The 19,550-nt window shown below is 40.3% G+C and overlaps 1 protein-coding gene across 1 annotated transcript in view; it reads left to right on the forward strand.

Annotated features, from left to right (window-relative positions):
- Window positions 1-1,580: 1,580 nt before the first annotated feature.
- Window positions 1,581-19,550, forward strand: part of PRMT3 (protein arginine methyltransferase 3) — a 143,173-nt gene continuing 125,203 nt past the window's right edge. The window contains exon 1 of the mRNA XM_062576517.1: window positions 1,581-1,627. The gene's annotated coding sequence lies outside the window, so the exon portion shown is untranslated. The remainder of the gene's footprint in view (window positions 1,628-19,550) is intronic.

Genomic DNA, 19,550 nt, shown 5'->3' on the forward strand with positions numbered 1-19,550 from the left:
TCAAACTTCCAAAAATACATTTTCAATCGCTCGGGCTACGCTGAGCAATCCTGACGTGGCTGCAGCGGGTCCTGCATTTTTCGTCAGAACAACCACAAGAGGGCAACACGAGCATGAGCACAGCATGTGCTACGAGAGCAGTCGGGGATGCAAAACAGGACCTGCGGTTCCCGCAGTATTTGTGCGAAGCAGGTGCCAGGCGGGTCGAACACGGCTGCTTCCTGTTTGGCCTTTGCCTTGCGCTGCGGGGAGCTGCGCAGCGTGACGGCCGGCCCGCTAACACACGGCTACCCGGCGTGGCCGCGTTTTGCACTTCACTTCGTGCAGGTGCTGCCGGCCCGCTAACACACGGCTACCCGGCGTGGCCGCGTTTTGCACTTCACTTCGTGCAGGTGCTGCCGGCCCAGTAACACACGGCTACCCGGCGTGGCCGCGTTTTGCACTTCACTTCGTGCAGGTGCTGCCGGCCCGCTAACACACGGCTACCCGGCGTGGCCGCGTTTTGCACTTCACTTCGTGCAGGTGCTGCCGGCCCGCTAACACACGGCTACCCGGCGTGGCCGCGTTTTGCACTTCACTTCGTGCAGGTGCTGCCGGCCCGCTAACACACGGCTACCCGGCGTGGCCGCGTTTTGCACTTCACTTCGTGCAGGTGCTGCCGGCCCGCTAACACACGGCTACCCGGCGTGGCCGCGTTTTGCACTTCACTTCGTGCAGGTGCTGCCGGCCCGCTAACACACGGCTACCCGGCGTGGCCGCGTTTTGCACTTCACTTCGTGCAGGTGCTGCCGGCCCGCTAACACACGGCTACCCGGCGTGGCCGCGTTTTGCACTTCACTTCGTGCAGGTGCTGCCGGCCCGCTAACACACGGCTACCCGGCGTGGCCGCGTTTTGCACTTCACTTCGTGCAGGTGCTGCCGGCCCAGTAACACACGGCTACCCGGCGTGGCCGCGTTTTGCACTTCACTTCGTGCAGGTGCTGCCGGCCCGCTAACACACGGCTACCCGGCGTGGCCGCGTTTTGCACTTCACTTCGTGCAGGTGCGCAGACTCTGCAGGTCGTGGGGGTCTGGAGCGGTGTTGCCACTCCTCCCAGTTTTATTGCAGATCTTGAGATATGAAGTGTGTCAGCTTCTGGAGCCAGGTAAATATATGTCAATCGCAGCTTTTAAAGAAAAGGCCCAAGTCCTTGGGGCTGTGGAGAAAAGCAGTAAGAGGTGATCTTTAACACCTCAGCAGAAACTAAAAGTAAATAAAAAAAATCTATGATTTTTAAAAGAGCTTTTTGTTCAGTGCCTGGCCCCAAGCTGATGAATGATTTAAGTGCAAATACATTTAATAATACAGTAAACACTGGTGATTGAAGGGAAGCAGCTCAGATGGTGCAATGACAGCAGCTGCTAGAAAACAAGCCCGTTAGGCACACGCTTGCTGAGTGGGAGAGCTCAGGAAATTATCTCCAGTGAGGAACCCTGGGTGATGTGTCTGACTTGGGTGTCTCCAACTGGAGAGCTGATAAAAGCCAGGCCAGGAAGAAGGTTCTGATGTAAGGACCATGCACATAGCCTGAGCATGCTGTGGAGGAAGAGGAGCTAGAGGCAGCCTTAGTCTCTCAGTTATTTCAGGGTAAGTTTAAGAGCAGACTGTGCCAGAGAACAACTCAGCTGGCAGAAGAAACCAACCTGAGTGAGAAATTAAATATCTTTTTGTCTCTTTCCTTTTCTCTCCCACCAAATCATCCAGCCATGGTCTGGGATCATTAAAGAGAGAGGAGAAGAGGGGGAGGGATGAAAAAGAGAAGTCGAAAGATGCTGTTACACTCTGCGTTCATCAAAGATTTATTTTCAGCATCATCTGTTAGCAGTGTTGTGGGGTTTCAATGCCTTTTTTGTTAATGATACAGGAAGTCTGTGAATATGTGAGAAGTTGCAGTAGCAGTAAGTTTGGAGACGCAAAATCAGCGACAGACTTCTGTGTACTGTGCCGTGGGCTAAGTGAAGGCACGCTGAGCAGTGTTTCCAACTCTTGGCTCTTTCTGTTGGCTGCAGATATTTTCTTTGTTACATGCCTATGTGTCAAGTTGCTGCTTTCAGGACTGAACTTGCAGAGATGGAAAAAAAAAAAAAAAAAAAGTACTGAGACCTGGCAGAGAGTTATGCACAGAATTGCAGGCTCCAGTGTGCTGGTCTCCCTCCTAACCTTTGAAAAGGAGTGTGGCAAACTAAGTGCTTTCTTAAAGTGAGGCTGAATATTAAGCTTGTGTCAGCTTACAGTAGCTAAACCCATAGAGTAGTTTGTAATCATGCATTTACTTTCACATTATTAAATAAGGTCTTGAACTCTCCAGGGATAGAAAGACCTTCTTTAAAATCCCAGACAAGCCTAACAGTGGCAGTTTACATCTTGCTATGTTTTCATTAACTGTAGGGGAACTTTCTAGGATCTGGGAGAGAGGTCTGTTACTGCACTACTCCTTCCTAAATATTTGTACACCTATTACATGAACAGGATGCAGTACATTCCGCGTACCTGTAGCAAACGAGATGTTTGTAGAAGATCTGAAAGCTTAAAATTTGCGTTAAGGTTGAAAAATTATGTAAGGAACTGTAAATTATCATTAGGATTTCAAAGTAATAGTAGGAAGCATTTTCTGTTGTGGTAAGTTGGATTTAGAGGATAGTTTGGAAATTGTGTTAATACCGAATTTGTTTTACAGAATAGCCGTTTTGATTCTTTGGAGATATTTCTTTAAAATGATGGTGTGACTTCAGTGGAAATAATATTTAAGAAAGAAGACAGAAGAGAGTAGACTTTTTTCCTGGGTACTGTGCCTATGTAAACATGTCAGAAATTAGTTTGATAAAGATATCTTTCCAGAAGTAAACCTCATTCCTGAAGGGGTAATATCTCTATTTATGACTGAGTGCTGTAGGCCATCAGCTTGTACCTGGCTTGGTTTAACAGAGATTAAATGTCAGTCAGTGCCTATGTAAGTGTGAATTTACCATTATCACCTGCACCAAACTTCAGTTCTGGCATTAAGATTGCTCTCTGCTGTGCTGCTGTGGATTTCTTGCTGAGCGCCATGGTGAGCTGATCTCAGCTGGGCCATCGAGCGCAAGATCCTTTCTGGGAACTGTGGTCCTCACACCTCCTGACGCACTGGCAAGCATTAGTGGTGCTGTGGCTACTGCACCAATGTAATAGAAAACTCTGGCTTCTCAAAAATTTCTGTGGCTTTTGGGCTAAATCTCACACTCAGTATGTGGAGTTTGTTTTGTTTTTGTTTTTTTTTTCTTCCCCCTGTTAAAAGTGCTAAGGTGGCAGTGCTGGCTTACATTTATTCTATACTGAAAGCTCAGTGAAGGCAGAACTTGAAACAATGGTGGAGCTTCCTCTTTATTAGAAGATCTCCAGCTTATAGTGAGAGTACACGGCAATGAACCAATACGTACACTCTTACATAAATGAAATAATATGCTCTTTATTCACTCACTCATTTTTAGGGAACAGCTCCTGTCGATGGGAGAACTGGGTTTGAGGAAATTAGGCAAGTGCTCTCCTGATCCGTGAAGCTACTGAGAGGCTTGTTATCATTACTACAGCATTGGCTTTAGTACTAGAAGGCGGCCACCCGGGGGAAGTGAACGTATGCTAACGAACTAGGACTGTCTGGCAGGCTTTGAGCTTGGCCCTGCTTTTTCATTCTGGGTGAAGTATCTGGATTTTACTGGATCAGTTGATAAACTTCACAAAATTACTTAAAGCGAGACAGAAAGTGTTTGTGGATTTCTAGAGTTTTTATCTGTATTCATTCTCTCCAGTTGGCTTTCCTGTTTCATTTAACCTTTTCTTGCCTAATTTTACTGTTTTGATTTTAGCTTACCATTTTCCCTGATGAAATTCTTAAAATAATTTCCTCTCCTGAGGAAAATGGCTGCATTTTGCAAAGCATTCTTGATTTCTTTAGAAACTGGGGAAGGTCACGTTATGTATGACCTCTGGACTTTGGGTATTTCTTTATTCACCTGACCACTAGGTGGGAGCAATGTGTATAAAGTCCCAGCTGTAGCTGCAGGACGAAAGCTGTGACCTGCAAGGAGCACCCAGGATACAGGGAGCATGGGTCTGGAGGCTTCCAGATGGCCCTTCCTTGGACATGGGGGAGCAAGCGTAGGGAGCTCTGGAAGACCATAACATAACAAAATGTTAGCCATATTCTGCCTTTCCTCTTTCTTTTTTGGCAATAAGAAGCCCAGCTCCAAACTCAGCACTCCTCACTTGAGTACAACCCCTTCCGGGTGCTTATTATTTGGCAGTATAGCTGTAACTCCAGTTAGTACCAGTCCTGTGCAATGCGACTGCTGCCCTCATGAACCTTCACAGCAGCCTTAAGCAGATGTTGGTGCCAGCTACGCCACCCTTCTGTGCTGGTTAGTTTCTTCATTAAATGCATACAACTCCAAGAATTTCAATTTGCATATTGCACGTTTCAGGGTTTTGCATTTGATTTAGAGAAGAGGGCAAGGACAGTCATTTTCTGTTTTCATAGAGCTTTGAATACACTATCTTGCAGTTTAAAGATGCACCTCAGCCAAACAAGAGAGTGAAAAACATTAATGAACTTAATAAACGGTCTGTTCATATCTTAATTATTTGTGTGTCCCTTTGACCTTTCTCCATGGGCATCTATTTGATGCATTCTTGCACAGAGATGTTTTGCACAGAGGGAGGAAAAAATGTTCACCTGTTCAAAAAGCTGCCACCAGGACGAAGATACAAGCACAGATTCTTTCTCTCATCACCGTATTATTTTCCTGAACACACTGTAATTTCATCAATTTTCCATGCTTATGGTCATGAATGCTTGACATTACCATGTCTTTGCGTTAACAAAAAAGGAATTTCATGGCTTAAGTTTTCACTAGAAGAATAGGGAAAGCGTGAAAAGCCAGCCAAAATACAGAGTGTTACAGTGTCCTTTGTTCGAGAGCAGGATTTTCTTTTGGAGAAATTTACACTATATATTTTGGTTTGTTTATTAATTATATGTTTGTAACACATTTGAACTTACACAGCTGCCTTCTGTTTTAACTGTGTGCTAGTCTGCATCTAAGAGGCAGTTTATTAGATGTACATTTCATTCCATTAATATCCTGAAATTGAATGCAGTTTTTGAGCTTTTGAGTATTGGAAGGTACATAAATATTTGCAGGGCTAGATCTTCAGCCACTTGGGTAAGTGTTCAGCTGTGTCGGTTTGTACTAGGTAGCAATTTAACTCTGAAGAGACAGACTTGCAGGCTAGAACAATTTTGACATCTTTTACTTCAAACCATTGATTTCTTGCTTCAGGTAGATTTTTGTCATGGCTGAAGCCAAGGATGAATAACAGGGTGTTTTTGAGAGGCCTTAGAAAACTTGTGACTTACAGCCAAAGAAAAAGCCCACAGTTGTTTTCTTTGCTGATTTTCAGCATAGTAGTGATGATGATTCAGTCAAAGTTTGTCATTGCATTTCCCTATGGCTCTGTGAAGGAAGTAAATTACATTGCACTGGTACTTAATGAAACTCTTCTGGCTGGCTGACAGGGTACTAGTAGACAGGGCCAAGCCTGTATCCTTTTCCTGTCTATTTTTATAGAGAACATGAAAGCTGAAGTAGAGCCACTGGAGCCTGCTTGTACCTAATTTGCCAGCATGGATGCAGTAGGACAAAGTTGCTTTCCAAAGCTACCGACTCTTTTATACCAAATGATGGCTGGGCCAAATTAAAACTTCAACAAATCCTTTTTAGAATAAGTTACATTTTTTCTTTGCTAAACACTGGTTTGTTCTTCTTGTTTTGTATTTTCTGTTTCTGGCTGTGAGAAATAACAGTTAATATAAATGGTTGTAGACTGGGAAGTCTGTGGATGCAATGATTGTGAGGTCAAGTGCCAGCTGATATTGAAACTGCTGCGCAAGTGTCCTCACTTGCTCTTTTCCCATCCACTTAACAGGTTGAGCCATGCCTAAGAATGTTAGGTGTTCCTAGCAGTGGTGGTAGTTAATGAGTTTGGGATTGATCTGTGTAATTCTTTTAGCTGTTGATTGTAAGGATGGACATTTTTGAGTAAGAGAAGAAGGAATGGCATCTAGGAGTTGTGAGGTAACTGTGCAGGCCCATTAAGTTATGAGACAGGTTGTTACTCTGCTGCCTCGTAGATGGCCTGCTAGATATTTCTTCCCATGGAGTACTTCAGTTGAGACTGGAACAAATGGAGTTAGCTGTTCATTTAGTTCTGCTAGTGTACATCATGAGTAACTTCACTCAAGTCAGCAGTTACTAAAGCATAAAGCTCACATAAACAAAAGCAACATGGAACCTAACAGATGTCTCCTAAAGGAAGGCCTGAGCTACCAAATTACATAGCAGTTTTACTCTCCATGAAAATGAAATTAAATCAGATTCCCATATTCATTCCTCTGGTTTGACAGTCAGGCCTTGCTTCATATACTATTTCCTCCCTTTCAGCACACTGCAAAAGTGCTAGTGGGAAACAAAAAACTGCCCAGCAAACTGCTCTTGTGGTTTGCTGCTAATAATGTCACCAAAATAATATTGGACAAGCTAGGAAGAATAAAGTGTTACAGATGACTGTAGAACCCCACTTGCTGTTTCCTCCTTTTGCTTCCAAGGTATGGAGGTACTGTAGGAAGGATTTAGTGCTATCTCTTTTGATTAAATGATTGCTGTTTCCACTTGGGTAATGTAACCATGCTTTTCTTTGCTCTGCACATTTACGTGTAATTGCTTCTGTCTGCCTTTTTGAGTTAGATCCAAAAGAAGGTGTCTAAGATCAGCAAGTGGGAACATTGATGTTAGTGCTTTGTTTGCTATATAGCCATGACGTTTTATCATCAGCCAGGGTTATGTAAGTGTGAGTTTTTCTCAGTGCTTAGAAAAGTTGTACTTGTGGCCTTTGGGAATGAAGTAGACTACGGACGTGCAAGAAGTGTAGCACTGCTGGCAAGATCTCTGTGGTGTGAACGGGGTAGGACCCTTGTAACCCCTGCCGCTCCGAGGAGGGCAGCGAGGTAGGGGTGCATGCTGAATCTGCCAGGTTTTAAACTGTAGAAACTAGGTGGTATGAAACCACTCTAAGATGATGCAACTGATTTCACAGAGGCAAAGCACAGGGGGCAATAAAAATTTCAGTCACTTCTAAAATGGCGTAGACTTGAATTCATAAGAGAAGTTTTTTTTTAAAAAAAATCCTTAGATCTCCTTAAACAGCAACCTGCTAGTAGTTATGATTTTATTAATCTTTCTTACTGCTCTAGTAGCAGCTATGAAAATCTACAAAGTATTGCACAGATGTCATTGTAGTGTAATATGAAGTGCAGAAAAATACACAGTTCAGATACTTTGGATGACAGTGCCAAATAAGTATGAGGATATGAAAGTATTTTTTTGAAAGTAATTGACTCATAATGCTCTTATGAGTTATGGTTAGTGATTACTATGTACTTGTAGATAGGAAAGTTGAGATATAGAGGGATTTAAGCAACAAAATCATATTCTGAAGTGGCACACATGTGAACAGAAGGTGCCAGCAAAAAGCAGCAAAATCAAAAATACATCCACAAGGAAATCACTGAATTTTAATTTCAGATATAAAAATGGCAACTTTCTGGGAAATCAGGCTGTTCTATTATGGAAAGACTTTTTAAAGGATATTTGCAATTTCTGCAGCTAAATCATCAGGTGATCTGGTTACCTTTCCGTAAGTTTTTGGTGTATTTATATTTTGTGAGCTTCACTTAAATTTCACAGTTGATATGGAAACTATAGTGCTATTTTTCTAAATCTCTTTATAATTATTCCTTATTTTATTTATTTCAGCAATTGAATTGTTTTAAAATAAGAACTGATTTTAAAATATACTTTATATGTTGACCATTACAAATTCTACTGCACAGAATTAGACTGTTTTTGATTATCGCCTTCCTCTTTGTCTTCCTTGTTTCTTTTTCATTTCATTTTGTGTATTACGGCCTTTACTTCATAAAAGCCCAAACCATAAAAGCTGCAAAGAAGATGGCTTACTGCTGCAAAGTTTCATGATCATTTCTTTATTTCCTGATGAGCAATATTGTTGCAGCAATGTTCGAGAAACATTAAGTTCTTCTTTGAAAATAGGTATGTGAGGTCTCTTCATTTGTTTGCTTCTCTCAAGAAGCACTTAAATGTGAAAAAATGTATTGTATGGATTTTTTACAAAAGCATGATCCATGATTTTGCAAAGGTATTACAAAACTCAAAAGAAAAAAAAAAATAAAAGAAAAAAGAACCCCACAAAACCAAAATTGGAGATTTTTATCAGACTATTCAGATTGTTAAATCCTGTAACTTTTAGTATGAGACAAGCAGTTCTGACACTGTGTGTGTGTTTTTAACTAAGTTTCATTTTATTTAGATACATTAATCTAATTAGATTCACTTAAAACAGAAGTTCTAGAACTCTAAAGCCTACCTTAAAAGAGACCAAAGATTCATCAAATCAAAATATAAACTAAGGGAACTGTTTTAGATGTTTTAAAAAGATGTTATTTTATGTTGGTCTTATGATTTTGGAAAAGGCAGGAGGACTGGAGGAATTGTCTCAAATTCACTGTATAGTCTGTATGGAGGGCTTGTAGTAACTGTTCTTACGTGCCGTTTTGTGGCAATGAGCCTTCAAACTTCAAGCCAAGCAATTGTCGTCTCCGTGATGGTAAATATAGCATGTAGTGCTTACTGTAGCAAATTGTTACTCTGTTTTCTGGTATGATGTGCCCTGGTCTAAAGGCTGTTCTTGACATAAGTGAGTTCTAGACCAAGAATGCAAAACAAAATTTGCAGAATCAACAAGTACATAGTCCCAGTAATTACTACAGTGTGAGCATCTGAGTGGAAGTTTCAGGATGTGGCTCTTGCTTTATTTATTTGTAAAGGCTGTAGCATACTGTAGATGCTATAATATATTAATTCTTCCTTTGATCACTACAGGATACTGTGGTTTGCACAAGTAATGCTGTAAGAATCAGTATGTGTACAGGTGATGCTATTCTTTTGCTCAATTGTAGTGAACTAGATACGGAGAAGCAAAACCTTGCTTATCTCTTAAAGGGTCTAAGATAGAAGATAGGTAGAAAATATAGCTGGATATGACTTCTCTATTGTCCTCTAGATAGTGTCTTCGTAAGTCTTTTATTCCCAAATATACCTTATATTAGTCATCTAGTAGTTTAGCTTCTCTAAAATATTAGTGTAGAGTGCAAAGTTTCTTAAATATGTGTGTGGTAGCATCTCTGTGTGTTGGTGAGAGCGGCTGGCATGAATGGCAGTGGGTTATGCTGTGACACCTTGCTGGGGGAAAACAGAACCTGTTTGTACTCATCTTCTTGCACTTGCTAACAATTCCCGAGCAAATGACAACGACAGAGGCCTGATGTGCTTGTTGTACTCACAGAAATCAGATGAGCACGAGCGAGCCATCTGTAACCGTAGCCGCGAGGCCCCGAAGCTCGATTGCACACGCTGGCATGAAATTAAGTCCGTCTACAGCTAGAAAATGACAGTACTGAGATAGAGGCTTATTGCATAATTAGCTAACAATATTTTATCTAAGGGTCTTATCAAACTATAAGACAGGCATATCTGTTGTAATTATATTTTACATCAGTAATGTGGCACGTTAATGAAATGTGTCACTTCAGTAGTGTTAGGATACATTTCATTAATGCAAAACACTTTTGTTGTATGCTTTACATTTGGAAACAGATTTAAGTATTAAGTGGCTAATGTCTGCAGCCAGGGAATCCTTTCCGAATTTGTAACACTGACCAGAACAGACCGCATTACACTCTCCAAATGGTGCATTTTTGCATTTGAATGTCTGAATTATCCTGGTTTCTTAGAGACGACCACAACACCAACATCTTAAATCCTCAAAATATTGTCCGCTTCATTGAATGCTCGTGATCTAAGCATATGTGTAATTATTCTGTAATTCTCCCCAAAATGTGATTCCTTGGAAATGCATACTAGATTTCCCCTATTGTAGCTGCAATGACTATTTCTTTGTGCCCGTTGCTTTAAATACGGTCACAAGGAAGTCTGTGTGCCTTGGTGCACCGCATGTGTAATGATGATTTCCCCCCCCTTAGTATGCCCATCAGGAGAAAAAAAAACAAAAACCTGCTTCATTTGTTTCAGGGTACAGATCGAGGTCACAAAAAGACCATTTAAGATAGGATACATACAGCTGTGATCTTTCTTACAAGAAATGGGCCTAATGCCACATACAGTGGACTTGCAGCTGGGCAAGTATACAAAATGAGAATTTGCACTGGTTACCAAACCTGGTTGTGATTATGTATGCATATGTATGCTTTGGAAGAGGAATCCCGTGTACCAAAAGCAGATACAGCACATATTGTGCAACAGCGAAGGTGATTTTTCAGAAATTGCTATTGGTGAAAATATAGATTTTATTTTTTTAAAAAAATGATGCGTCTGTGGGGAAAATTTATTGCATTCTTAAAAAAAATACAGTTAGTTCCAAAATGCCAGCAATGTTGGATATAATTTTAATTGAAATATCTCTTGCTTTTTGCCCAGAGTTTAAAAAAAAAGTTGTTGTGCAACATGAGTATGCTGGGTACGAAGGTATAGTGGCTGAGAGCTCGTTTTATTAACTTATGCTTCAGAGATGTCTTTATCAGGCTGGTTATACAGAAGTTATGTGGAAGATTTCACTTTTAAGACTTTGGCAGTAGTTTATCTTAGCATATTTCATTAAGGAAACTTATTTAGATTCTTAACTTACTTGAGAAAACTTTATAATTATTTTATTTTAAAGGAGCAAAACTCATCAAAGTTAGAAATATGTGAAATAACGTGCCATTAAATAAAATCAAACTGGTTTAAAATTTGTTGCAAATGTTTTGAGGCAGTTTTAGGCTTGAACATTCCTTGATAAGTATACTTCTCCCACAAAATTTTTCCATGAGAACTGTGCCTTTTTCAGGAAGAAGGAAGTGTTAGGGTTATTCTACCAGAGTGAAAATTGTTTTGGTTAAAACAGCTCTTCAAAGGTGTAGAGTTTCATGGAATGAAATTAAAGGCCTTTTTTGAAGATGGTTTGTAAAACCGTGAGTGTTGCAATGATTGGTTACTTCCACCACTTCACCTTTTATTAACATATTATTTTGGTGTTTTATTTCAATTTTAGATTTGCATTACTAGAATGACAGTGCAAAATATACTTTTAGGATTCAACTGAGAAAGAAAGTGTAAGATTGTGGACTGAGGATTAGCAGAAAACAACTAATTCAGTACCTACAGTTAATCTTGTGTGTGATTTCACTCTTTAATAAAAAAAATCTTTTAAAAAGCGGCATTTACTGTTTAGCCGGGTTGTGCAGATCAGGAGAGGAGTTGGGGTGAGGTAGCCCTGTCCAGTGCACTGGTTGCCTGAGCTCCTGGATGGTCCCGTTGCCTGGCTTGGCATCCTCGAAACTCTTCAGAGGACCATAGGTTTTCTGCACTGGATTCCTCGCGATGGCAGTAGGAATTTGCACTTCCAGCGCTGCATAAGGCAGGAATTCATACAGAGCGCGTGCGGAGCCCGCGGCCACGCCGCGAGGCCCGTGCAGGGCCCTCGGCTCGCCGGAGCGAGGCGGGCTGAGCGGAGAGGGCCGGTCGGAGACCACCGCCGGCCGCTCTGCGCTGGGGAGCCCCGTGCGGCCGCAGCGCAGGGCAGCCCGGCTCCTCTTCCCCAAACCCTGGGGCAGGCGTCCTGTTGTGGCAGGCATGATGCACATGCACAAACCACATTTTCTGCTAAAATAAGCATTTCCACCGTATGTTCCAGTGCACCTGAGCTGGCAGAAGTCAACCTAGAAATTGTCTCCGAGGCAGACACCCCGTGTCACATGCCCCTCCATTGGCTATATCCAGGCAGAAAGTTTTCAGTGAAAGCAAGTAAATTTCAATGATGTAATTTTCTTTTCTTTTTTCATTTTTTTCCCCCGGAGCTTTAAGGTAAATGTAGTGAAGTGGATGGTGAAATGCTAAGCAACTTAAATGATGCTTGAATTTCACTGGTGAAACTGTTCTCTGCTCCCTGTTGAATGAGAATGATTGGACTGAGAGCTGCATACACATTAAAGATTTGCAATACACAAATAAGAACATATTTCTTACTTTTTTTCAGTGATATAAATATACAAATAAATGTAACATGCCAGAGTAGAAATCTGTTTTTATATGAGGTCTCGATTTGTTTTTAAAATATGAAGTAGATACTGAGAGGTGACTTTCATTTTAACAGCACGCTTTAGCCTTGCTGCAACTATGTTCATCCTCTTGCATTTTCCCCTTTATCATTATTTGCAATGGTTTTTGCCTAATACCCTGAAACGTCATCTGAATGGAAATGATCTGGATTACCGAGGAAAGTATTTATAAATAAACATTTGGCGGAGATTCTTTGATACTGTGTGAACTTTGGTTGCAAACATTTTAATGATGCCAGCCTTGTTTTAAAAGAAAAAAAAAAGTTGATTGTAAATCAGCAAAATGTGCTGGGCTTTCTAAGCTCTGAGTTGGCAACAGCTTGTTGAGAGTAAATCCTCTCAGGGAAGGTTTTGCTAATCTGAATAAATTCAATTTCAAAATCCTTCCTTGATCTAAGCTTGCTTAAGCTCTCACCAAGGCCTAAGGACCCTGAGGGTCAATTCCAATAACAAAAGATAAGAAAAATCTGCCCTTTCTCATATCTCTTTGCAATACACTATAAGCTGTTACCTCACTGCAAAAAATCTTTAGGTTTAATGAAGTCGCCTTTTGATACTTTTTAAGGATGAAGTTCAATGTTTCCCACCCTGGTGCATGTCTGCTCTGCATGCCACCCAGAACCAATGTCGCAGGACCTGACCGGCTCCTTTCCTCAGGCTGAGTTATGCCCAGAAAAGGAGAACTCCTGGTAATCACTGCACCGAACTCAGTAGCTCTGAGAAAATGTGATAAATGGAGCTTTATAAAAAAAAAATTTTTTTTGTAATTGATATCAAGTTAGAGAAGCTGCAATTTGAGAAACCAGATTAAAAAGTCAAAAAGGAGAAAGTTTATCATAGAAAAACTGAACTGCGCTATGTTCCTGTGACCCTCTCCTGCCGTCGCTGTACGGGTGTCCTTCAGTTCACACAGCCGTTACTTCTGAATGCTGCACACAACACATGAGCAGGAAATAAAGGGAAAGATGTAAGCAACATTTGTACTATTTTTCTTCAAAATAGTTGTCTGTTCCATCTTCCTTTTAGTTTTAAGCAGTAGTTTATTCTCAGGGTCTGAGACCTTATCTTATTGCACTAATAGGGTAGGTAATGCAAAAATCACCAAAACTGTAGCTTTTGAATAATATTAGTTACTCAGCTGGTAAAATTTGGTTCTAATATGCCTGTACTATTTGTACCTGCTGAGATTTTTGGATCTGTATGCTTCAGAAATCAGTTCTGTAATGATGATTAAACTTACCAAATCCTTGTGGTAGTTGCTTTATGTTTCTTCCTCAGGCAAGAGGGATGCTATCCAAAATGCATTTTCAGAAAGTAGAGAAGGTAATGATCACATGCAGCGAGGGAGAAAAGGAAGTTTTGCAATTAGAGGAAAATGAGCATTCAGATAACCGAGAGCTGTGTGTAGGGCAGAAGGATTTTGTGGAAGTTAAAAATTTGTTCTGGCTCACACTGAAACTGATGGAAGACTGAGCTCTCCATCAATGTTGAATCAGATCTGAGGTTACCTAAAACAAATAAATAAAAAAAAAAAAAATAAAGACTAGAGACTTCTAGTAACATAAAATCAAATTTATTGCCTTTTTTTTTTTGGCTTAGTGTTGAAGGAAGGGCTATAGAGAATCAAGATGTAATTGTGGGTTCTTGTGTATGAGATTATTATTTTTGCTCAATATCAACTCAAAAAATTACTTCCTCTATATTTTCATGAGACTGATTATCTTAGTTTGGATTGCTGAGCCTGTGGCTGCTGTTCATGGGGAGGGGCTGGGGCATTATACTGGTGGGTGAGCTGAACTGTGGGACTTGATATGGCTGGTGGTCAGGGAGTGTGTGACCCCGGCCCCAGCGAGGCACGGCACTGGCGCTCACGGGGGCTCTGCACTTAATGACTCTTCAGCTGCTTCACAGGTAGAAGGTAGCAATAAATGTACATAATAATGTCAGAGGATTAGTATGAGAATTAATTACTTAGCCTGCATGAAAGAATAGAGGGTCTTCAGGGGAAGCCCTGGAAAATTAAGGTCTGGTGAATGAAGAGAACTGGGGAGCATAGGGCTTAAGAAGAGAACAAAACCCCATTTAATGGACTCCCATTAGACTCCGGTGGGGATCCCACTGAGGAACTGTGAATGGAGGAGGTCCAGCAGTGAAGTAACATATTAATCCTTTCCCTTGGGCCTTTTTGTTCCACCAAATAAGGTGACTAATAGCTAGTCTGCAATCTATTGTATGGCTCCTGTACATCTGCCATATCTTTTCCCTAGAAGGTAGTAGTGGTAATATTGTATTTTTTTCCTCCTACCTGGGAAGAGGTGATAACTTACGAGTGAGTCCAGTGACATAGTTTGAGGAAATCTGAATTATATCCTACCTAGCAAATCTGAGCTGGTGCTAGTTTTCCAGGGTGCGTGAAAAGCAATAGCTCCTTCCGTACCTTGGATTGGGTCCATCTAGCTAAGCAGGCAGCAGTTCTGTGACAAGCAGTGTCTAATGCCGTACCTGCTTGCTGTGCAGGCCTGGTGAAAGTACATAGGTGCCAAGTTGTTAGTATTTATTATTTAGGAGACATTAAAGCGCATCAGGGGAAAACGAAAGGCAATGTTTTCACGTGGAGACCGAGAGGGCTGCAGGCAGCCGCAGTGCTAGCGGGGAGGTGTCCGGCTGGTGAGACGCTGCTCAAGTGGGGCGCAGCGTGCTCCGTGCCAAGCGCTACGGATGGGAGTTAGGAAGCCATCTGTATCAACCTGCCCGCACGGAGCCTGACGCTTCAGCCACACAAAGATCTTGTGCTGGTCTGGAACATCTTTCTCCATGTGCTCCAAAACACCTATAAACACACTTTTATTGCATTTTGAGATTTCTACCAAATTTACCATCTAGGTACAAATTTCATCCTTAGCATCTCTGCTACTCTGGCAGTTTCTGGCTTTCATCTTCTTTGCTTTAGCTTGAGAAATTAATTCTATTTTTCATGACCTGAGGTGAACAAGTTGCATTTGGCTTAACATGGTGCTCCCCAGAGGGCTTCAGCACTGTGCTCAGGGAAAGGACACGAGTCTTTTGCCAGCTTATATGTAACTGAGGAATGCTCTTTAGTTGAGCAACAGCAAAAGCTCAAATGACTGAAGCTAGAAATAGAAGATTGCACCATAAGGTCAACACATTTGCACAAACTGAGAATGTTTTAATAAATTTGCTGTGGTATTGTAACAGCCTTTTTTTCTTTAAAAAAAAAATTTGTATTTATCTATCATTTCTTTATGCCTATCAAATTTATGGAGAGAAGTATTTTATTCAAAAGAAAAAGTCACCCTACAGGAATAAAACAGTCTGTTTGGAAAGAATCCCCTGTGTTAAATATGCAAACATAGCACTTCTTAATAGTGAATGGTATGGGAACATGGGCTGTTGTGCTGACTTCGTTTATTGATGTAGCAATTCAGTATATAGCACTTGCATATCAGTTTGGTAAAGCTGGGATCTGGCAGCAGTTCTACAAGATCCAGGTTTTAATAATTTTAGCTTCTATCTAACATCTATTTAGCTGATTGTTCTCTCTGCAGAAATAACTTTAGCTTATATTCATTTTTTAAAAATTATTTCCTTGGAGCTCACAAATACTTGTTTTTAAAGCAACAGTGTTATCAGTTGTTACACAGTATAAGCAGCTATTCTCATGCACTCAATAATTAGTACAAAGTGGTGGGTGTCTTTTTTTTTTTTTTTTCCCCTTAGATCCACAGGTACTGGAGTCCTATCATTAGAGAAAAAATATATATATATAAAAAAAAATTAATGAAAAAGTCCCCCTAGAAGCCAAGAAAAAAGATGAAGAATGGCTTAAATATGCTGGAAAGATTTAAAAAATGAAAGTGAAATAAAAATTCAATTGTAGATTTAAAAGTAGATTTTAAAAAAATGCTTGGCATATGATATTTGAATGCTTGCAGGTAAACGACAAGCATGTATTACTGGTATTACTATCTAGCATATGTTTTTCCAAGTTCCCAAAGCTGTCTAACAAATCATGGTAAATAACTTGTAATCTGTAACAAAAATAAAGGTTTAAATAGAAGGGACTTTGAAGACAGTGTTGGTTGATTGTGGTACATGTGAGTAATACAGCTAATATTCCTGCGTTCTATTTCAGTCACTATTTCCATTTCCTCAGATTTTGGCAATATTTGTTTTAAGATCTTTAAATCAGTTTTCTTTTTGCAAAAAGCACTTGACCTATAGATTATGCACTTGCCTTCATATTTGTTTTGTAGCATAGCAGTCTGAGAGTGACAAATAATTCTTCTTAATAAACTTAATCTAGGATTTTAGGTTAAACTTTTTTGATAGGATAATTATTTCCATAGTTTGTGGTGCATGCACATTGTCTTCATTTAAAATCTTTCTTCATAACACAAACTATCTTTGTCAGAAATATAGAGTAGTTATTAGTGTGAAGCTATCAGATTCTGTGAAACATTCTTATAGTGCCAGTTTTGTTTTCTAGCTTTGAGCTGAATAAAACTATTGAAAGGAAAGAAAAAAGGTTTTGTCTTAATGTTCAGCAATTCAGAAAGTGCCCTGGAGTTCAGTTTAAATGTAACAAAAATAGCACTGTGGCTGAATCTGTTGATTTTTGTAAATTCTTTGACAAAATTAGGAAGCTTATTTACTTTTTTTTCTATGTGCAAATTATTGTGGATTGAATCAACTGAACCAATTTCAAAAAAAAAAAAAAAAAAAAGAGAGAGAGAGAGAAGGAATTATGAGGCAGTAACTCAGACAAATACAGATGTAGAGATGTTCCTTGTCAGGGGTATTCACGGTGTTTGCTTACAGGCATGAGGATGAGATGTAAGAGGTTCCCTTAATGGTCATTGCAAAAAGAGTGTAAAGCATGATTCAGAGTGCAGGGATGAGAGGCCTAAATCTGAGTATGCCCAGCAGGTTTTTGTAAATGTTTATCACAGATAATATTTCTGTGCTGTGACTATTTGCAGTTTTTAAAACATGATTAATAATGAAAAGTGAAGAATGGTTTGTCTTTGTAGATGAGTAAGCTTTTGTGTTTCTATTTCTGAAACTTCTAACGTGTAGAATTAGTTGTTAAAATAGGTTGTTAACAGAAAACTTCTACCATACCATACCATACCTAACATACCACAGAACCATGCAAAGGGCTGCATGATTTTAGCTCCTTCCATCAGTTGCTGTATTGAGCTTTGAGGCAAGGGAATGGACTAATTGACCTTTCAAGTTCCCTTGCTTCAGCTCAGAAACTTGTATTTTTATTACTGTTTTTCTAGTCCCCAGTGCTTGGAGTCATATAATTACAAAGAGGTCACAGCCTTCTTTCTTTTTTTTTTTTTTTTTTCATTTAAATTTAAGCTTTCGGCCCTCTTGAACATCAAATAAATCTTGAGAAGAATTACTGAAGATGCCTTTAAGGGTAAAGATCAAAAGGCAAATAATAACTTCTACACTATTTTAAAAAATATAACTTTTTTTTAAGATGATCTCTAGATTTTTATAATTTTGATTGTACAAAGTAAACATGCCAATGTTTCCAAATTAACCAGTTCTGTTTTCAGTTGAAGGTAACACAGCATGGGTGAAGGGTTTTGGCAGGTTCTCTACAGGCTTCCCTAGTTAATAAAAATAATTAAAATTGTATTTTCTTCTGTAGTGGGAACTGAGCAAAAATTTCATGCAAACTGAATAGTGAAAGGAAGTCAAATAGTGACTTGCATCTTGTGACATGCACCACATTTGATGCTCATCTATTGCTGAGGAGAAAACGCTGAATATTAGAACAACCCTGTGATATTCAGCATAACTCATAGTTGTTAAAGTGTTGTTTTTCTAAAAGTTAGCAAATTTGGTACAGTTAATGTATATGTTAATGCAGGTTAATGAAGTTACTGTATATTTCCTTCCTCGAATAGAAATGGTTTATACTGTGATGAAGGAAAGCCTGTGGGGTGTGGGAATAGTGAATGTAGGTGATCAGTGAGCCCTGGGTGGGACTGCTGGTGACGGAACTTTACTAGCTGAAAACAAAACATGCGCCGTGGAGTTTACATCAGTTTAGCAAATCCTGGGTGTTAGAAACTTAAGTGGGAAGCGATTTCATCTGATAAATTGGCAGACAGAGGTAGAAGGGATAAAGATTTCCTGTAAGCTGTCCTGCTATTCCGTGCAGTTTATGGTTCCTAGGGCTCTGCTCAGCACTCGCCATGTGCGCTGTCATGCTGAACTGCACACAGCTGCCTTTCCTGGAGCTGAGGCAGGCAAAAGTACAGACACGTTCATCGTGCTGTCTCTTGGGATTCAGGATAACTCATTAATATTTTTTCAAACTAGTCGAATTAAGTGAGTTACAATGTCCTTACCCCAAACATTGGAACTGAGAGCAACGGCACAGCCAAGGTTCATCTAATCAGTTTAGGCACAAGTAAAATGACCAATAATTTGGTTTTCCAGGTCTTAAACCTTGCTTAGCCCCATCCCCTCTGTGCATACATGAGGCCATCAACCTCTTTTCATCTTCAGTCTAACTGACTGCAGAGACCTAAGGCTTGTCCCCGGACTATGTTGTGTCAGTGATACTGCACCAGATTATCTCAGAGGGCAGCACTGAAAAGAAAGCTGATATGAAGGGAGCAGAGGCTGTATTTCTCCCTGAAAAGAAAGCTGGTATGAAGGGAGCAGAGGCTGTATTTCTCCCACAGAGAGCCATTACAACTCCCACATATGTAGCGTTTACCTGGAAACTATGTGATTATTGATTTCAGGTCTTTCACACTCTAGGGTGGGGATCTGCATACAGGTGCAGTCACATATTTATTTATGCATTTGGCATATTGTGCACCTCTGTAGGGCACCAGCAGATTTGGGCACGTCAAGCAAGGTAGCAGGAAGATTGACAAGGCTTTTTCAGTCAAGTGTTTCAGCCTAGCTCATGTAATTACTCTTCCTAGATCAGCTCTCAGAAGTCCTTAAATAGATATAATCACAGTCTCAGACAACACCCTTCTACAGAAATCTCAGCCAAAACTTGTCCAAGGTCTAGCTCTAGATTAAAAAACAAACAAAAACAAAACAAAACAAAAAAAAAAACTTGTTGCCCATACTGCCTACAATACTGCTGCCCTTTGTCCAAGATTGTTATACTTGCCCTCTCATAGCAAGAAAAGGATGCGTAAACGTAACGGGCTCTCTGAT

Source organism: Rhea pennata, chromosome 5, assembly GCF_028389875.1.
Source record: "Rhea pennata isolate bPtePen1 chromosome 5, bPtePen1.pri, whole genome shotgun sequence".
Taxonomy (NCBI): domain Eukaryota; kingdom Metazoa; phylum Chordata; class Aves; order Rheiformes; family Rheidae; genus Rhea; species Rhea pennata.